The sequence below is a fragment of the Pteropus alecto genome, unplaced genomic scaffold, assembly GCF_000325575.1.
Source record: "Pteropus alecto unplaced genomic scaffold, ASM32557v1 scaffold164, whole genome shotgun sequence".
NCBI classification, from domain to species: domain Eukaryota; kingdom Metazoa; phylum Chordata; class Mammalia; order Chiroptera; family Pteropodidae; genus Pteropus; species Pteropus alecto.
In genome coordinates this window covers 3,255,936-3,262,090 of record NW_006439568.1, presented here as the reverse complement: position 1 = coordinate 3,262,090, position 6,155 = coordinate 3,255,936, and positions in this window count along the sequence as shown.

Genomic DNA, 6,155 nt, shown 5'->3' with positions numbered 1-6,155 from the left:
GGCCATTTCCCCGTGACTAGCTGTATGACTTGGAGTCTTTCCTGAGCCTCAATTTCCCAATCTCAGTAATCTTCCTTCTGGGCCATGGGAGGCTTGATTGACAGCCCTTGTAACACTTGGGGTGCCATACAAACACAGTCATTAGAATTTAGCTGGTTCTATGATATTGTGGCTGTTTGTGAACTTGAAGTGGGCTGGATGGGCCCTTGGAAGGAGCTGTCACTGCTTGGGAGTCAGGGTGGGGACACGGGTCAGTGGGAACTCAGCTCCTCTTCTTCTCTCTGAATGCTCCTGTGCTTAGCTGCATCCAGAGGCCACCATGTCAAACACCTAAAATCCCAGGTCTCTGTATTCAAGGAAATTCACCTTCTGAAATATTTCTCCCAGCCTGGTGGTGGCCTAGAATATGCATCTTCTGGACAGGCTCTGCTGGAGTCCCCCAGACTGGCTTTGTTATCATTTATGAAACTAGTTATCTGTTCCGGAAGTCAGATTAGGAGAAAAAAGAAAGTCAAGTGATCAGACATGGGACAGGTATGCTCTCTGAGGGGGATGGTGCTTTATTGAAATGAGTCCTTGTTATTTATCCAGTGCCAGAAAGCTAGCCTATTATCATCTTTTATAAAGTTGACTTTCGAGTTTCTATCCTATGAACAAATGCATAATAATGTCATATCATGGAATGTCATCCTCCTAAATAACAGTCATCACCTCTGTCAGGCACTGAGGTTGCCATGAAAGTCTCAGTCCTGCAGCTGGTTTGTGTGTCCACTGGGAAAATGAACTTGGGGTGTGGCACCCTCATAGTTCTGCTCTGTTTGCCCCTCAGACATGAAGTCTTCCATTCTAGGCTTGTTTAAATCTAGCTTCCCTTTCCAAATGGTTTCTAAGGGGAAAAATATAAAGAATGTTCCAGAGTGCTCTGCTGGTCCAGGGATGATCTGCCAGAGCAGTTCCTGGATTACGGCCTCTTCCCCCATCAGCAAATCATGTGAAACAGATTCCTGTCAGCTGTAAACCCTGAATGTGGGAAAAAGAGCTGACACACAGGGCTCGTTTTCATAAAGTTGACATTTCTCATGAATAGCAAATTCCTGAGTGTGGGCAGTTGACCAAGACCAGGAATTCTCATTAGCTGGTGAAAATCAGGCATGACTCTGACTGCGGAAGGCAGCTGGGAGGAGAGGTCATCCGTGTGGGCAGTGATGACCCACAGCTCATAATCGAGTGCGATCTTGCCAGAGTGGTCGCTGAAATACTAAAACGCTCTGTATGGGCTAGTCATTCCTATCACCTTCCCGACATCTCCAGTCCTCCCCCGGGGACCTCTGTCTCCCCATAATCCAGCAGCCAAAGGGTTAATGCTGACCTGGCATAGCCTTCCAGCCAAGGTCCGGCTGGGGTCTGACCCTCCTTAGATGCATGTGTGGCAAACTGGCGGGTAAATAAATGACATGCCTCTCCTGGCTATGGGGCAACAGTTCCTTCTTCAGGCTCTGCAGAGACCTGGGCTCAGGCCCCCACCTTCTTCCTGCTTCCTGAGAATGCGACCTCTGATCCCATCTCTGTAGATTTGAAGGACATCTAGGAAATGAGTTAAACTGATCATTTCCCATCCAGCAGCCCCATCCCACCGCTCTCACATCCACGCTCCCCAAACAGTCAGCGTTAGCTGTTTTTGTTCCTGCCTTCACCTCTGTAGCGTTTCCTGATCTTCCCAAACAGAATTAGTCACTTCCTTCTCTGTGTTCCCATAATACTCAGAAGCCATCATGTCTCTGTGATCCAATATTATTTTATGAACACAGAAAATTTTCTCTTATGGACGTGTGTAAGCTTGTAAATATTTCTTTTTCTCTTTTTGTTTTGGCTCTGAGAAGCTCAGAGCCCGATCTGTAGCTTTCCTCGATCAAATGTTTGATATGCACTTGGTGAATTAACTTTCTCCCTGGCTTTATCTTACATTCAGCCTTTTCCTCCTCCATTTCTTTCTTTATATATATTTGTATTATATTCATCTATGTGACCCACTTCAAATTAAAACTATTTGTTTGCATTATTAACTTTAATGAAATCAACATAAACAAAAAGTACCGTTTTAAGTCTACAGCTCATGAGTCTGACAGGTGTATACGCCCATGTAGCCACCACTGCAATGGTGACACGTATTACATGTCTATCAACCCAAAGGTCCCTTGTCCCCTTTCCCACTCCATTCACTACCCACTCTGGTCTCAGGTACCACTGACATGCTTTCAGCCACTAAATATTAGATTTGCCTCTTTCTCGAGTTACCTATCAATGGAACGATACAGTATATGGTCTTTTGTGTCTAGCTTTGTTCACGTGGCATAATGCTTTTGCGGTGCATCCATGTTTCTGTGTATGCCAGCAATGGTTCCTTTTTACTGCTTGGTAATATTTCATTGTATGGATATATCACAATTCATTTCTTTAGGTTCCTGTTGATGGACACATGAGTTGTTTCCATTTCTGGGCTACTATGAAAAAAGATGCTGTCACCATTTATGTATAAATTTGAGTGTAGAAAAAGAAGATAGGTAATGTATTAGTTGGGGTTCTCCAGAAAAACAAGATCAGTAAGATTTGTTTGTTTATTCATTTATTTATTACAAGGAATTGGCTCACATGATTGCGGAGGCTGAGCAGTCCCAGGCTCTGCAGTCAGCAAACTGGAGACCGGAAGAACTGATGGGGTAGTTCCCATCCAAAGGCCAGTAGGCTTGACACCCAGGACAAACTAACGTTTCAGTTTGAGTCTGAAAAACGTTGATGTCCTAGACTGATGACAGTCAGGCGGGAGTAAATCCCTCTTACTGGGGGGAGGGTCAGGTTTTTTTTGTTCTATTCAGGCCTTCAGCTGATTGAACGAGGCCCACCATGTTAAGGAGGACAATCTGCTTTACTCAGTCTACTGATTTAAATGTTAATCTTATGTTGAACACACAACGCAATATACATATGATGTACTACTGAACCGTATACTTGAGACCTATATAATTTTATTAACCAATGTCACCCCAATAAATTTAATTAAAAAATTAGTGAGAATGGCAGAGAGAATGCAGTTAGCATTAATATGATGGCTAAGCGGAGGGCCAGGGGAGGGAGGGAGCAATCGGGGAGATTGTTTTATGAACAATGTAGATGTCTCAACAATGTACTGTATACTTGCAACTGATTTAAATAAGTAAATTTATTTAAAAAAGTTAGTGCTAATCTTATCCAAAAACAGCCTCAGAAACAACCAGAGTAATGTTTGACCGCATAACTGTGGCCCAATCAAGTTGACACGTAAGATTAACATCTGGTATCAGCAAATGCACAAATAAATATATAATCTAATTTGTTTACTGATTTTAGCTTCAGGGCTTGCCTTCCTGACGAGTACGCCTATTTATCAATGAGGAATGCACTCATCTGTAGGTAGTAGAAATTCCAGCACCAGCGGCTGCAGCAAATAGCTGTTTTCACTCCTCGCATGGCGAGAAGTCTGGAGGTGGGTGGGTGTGACACTGGTTCAGCTGCTCAGTGGTGCCACCAGAAACCTGAGCTCTTTTTCTTTTTCATCTTCCACATCTGGTGCTGTGTCCTCATGATTGCAGGAGGCAAGGTCGCCATCCGTAGGTCTCAGCTCACAATCGAGGCAGGGGAGAGGGGCATAGGGACGCAGAAAGACCGGGGGAAGACAGTTAAGTCTGTCTCTTTTTATTAGGAAAGCAGAATCTTTCCAGAAACCTCACCTGGCAGCTTCCTCCTCATATTTCTTTGGCCAGAACTGGGTCATGTCACCACTTCTGTGTTGCAAGGAAATTGGGGAGCAGGGTTGTCACATCTGGTTTAGTCCAGTCAAGGCCACATTGTTACCCCAAGTAAAATCAGAGTTCTGTAGCAACAAAGAACTAACACATTTGTCATTCACGACATTTACCATTCAGACCTTGGCATAGCGCCTCGCACACAAGGGTGCTTAAGAATGTGTGTTTGGTTGGGTTGATTTCAGAAGCTCCCTGCGTGAGGAGACGGAGTTGGACCAGAAATCACTGAAATAGGGGTCTCGGTCCCAGCTCTGCCACTCCCAGCTGTATGACCTTGAATAAGCCATTGAACTTTCCCAAACCTCAGTTTCCCAATTCTGCAAAACGAGACTAAAGCTTCCTAAATTAAGTTAAGGTCTTTGCAAAGGGCGAGATACATACTAGTCAAAACCACTACTACCATGGAACCTGAAAAGATGTTTTTTTTCCCCTTCAAACCCCAACTTCTCTGCTCTCCTGCCTGCTGTGCTATCCCTCATGGCCTGTGAGGTTCTACAGATTTGAGGTGTCCACCTCCTGACTGAACTTCATCCTCACTTCCTTCTTAGCATCCAGTAGCCAAATGCAGTGATTTGATTCTCCAGATTTTCCCCCTGCCCCTGCTCTTAGTTCGCTTGTAGAGACTGGAGCTCCAGGCAGAATTCCTGCGTCTATACCGATACTTCCTGGGTCGACACTGTGTCACAGGGTTACCAGGGCTATTTACTTCCCTGACCTTGTTCTCTGTCACTCATGAGTCAAAGCTGTGCAAGTTCATTGGAAGGCCCCTCGGGAAGGGTTTTACCGATTGCTCCGTTGGCTTCCGTGTGCTGACCCAACAAAACTGACTCCAGACATTTTTTTTTTTTCACTCTCTGGCCTCATCTTCTCCTTTCCTTTCCTGAGAATTTTAATGTCCCGTCTTCCTTGTCTTGACATTGTCACGTGACCCCACTGGCATTAGCTTTTTAATCGTCGTTCCTTTTCTCTCCCTTTATTCTCAGCTCGTTCATGGTTTACCCACCCCCGTGGTTCCAGCACCTTCTTCCCCCATCACTTCCCTGAAATAAATGACCTCTCCCAAAACCAAGTGTCCTGGGCATGTGTTAGGTTTTTTTCTTCCTGGTGCTCTTTGTGGCAGCCACATTCTCCCCGACACTCCCTTTAGACATTCTTTTTTGTCTTTTTCAATTGTCACCCATCATCCAGCCGACCTTTGAATGCTGGCGTATCTGTTGTTCTGACCTTAGCCTAATTTTTTTCTTCAAACACACTCCACCTAAACAGTGGCTTCTTCTTCTACTTGTCGATATTTCCCAGATGGATATTTCTGGGTCAGGTCTCTCCTTCAGACCATCCTTTACCAATACGGAAGCTGAAATGCACAGATGTTAAGTGATACGCCCATGTCCCTCCGCTGTTCATCTCACTGTCACGCTCTCACACCATCTGGAGGGGCGCAAAGAGGAAAAGTACAGCAAGGAGACGGACATTGGTTGCGAGCTCACCATGTGCTAGGAGCTCGGTGTGCTGGGCCCTTTTGTGTCATCTCATGTACCTTTTTGTTATTTCATTATTCCCTGTTTGATAGATGAGGAAACTGAGGACCTGGACACTGAGAAAGCCATCTATCATTAGCTGTGTGACCAAAGACAGTTTATTCCACTGTCATCTATCATTAGCTGTGTGACCAAAGACAGTTTATTCCATCTCCCTGGAATAAAGACAGTTTATTCCAGGGAGGTGGAATAAACTGTCTTTGGTCACACAGCTAATCGGTGGTTTGGTGGGGCTTTAAGCTCAAGCCTTCCGACACCAAAGTTAGGGCACTCTTTCGTTCCACTTTAAAAATCCAGATTGAGACAGATGGCCTTTTAAAAGCAGTCGGTCCAGGCCATGTGAGCTTGTATGCCATTTTTGGGGGGACAGGGCACTGATGGGAGTGGCTGCCGCATGGGCCCATAACGCAGCAGCAGGCACGGACGCCGTCTCGAATTAGACTGGGTCAGCAGTAGCAGGTTTGGGTGTCAGCAGCCAATGTAATGTCATGCAATGTCAACCCTGAAATACCTTGGGATGGCTCCAGTGAGATTCAGAGCCAGCTGGACACTGAGAAAGCCGTGGAAAATCTACTATTTACTGTTGTCCCTTCCTGGTAAGCCGGGACTCAGATCGCTCCGGAATGACCTGGCTGGTTATAGCTGCAGGAGAAGGAAGGAGTTAATTCTCCTGGCTGGGCCTTTTGCAAGAAGCCTCGTGCTTTGGTTATTAAAAGTCTGCCTGACGTGGGAGGGAATAAATGGGCCCTTCTGGGAGCCTAGTTAAGCAGCAGAAATA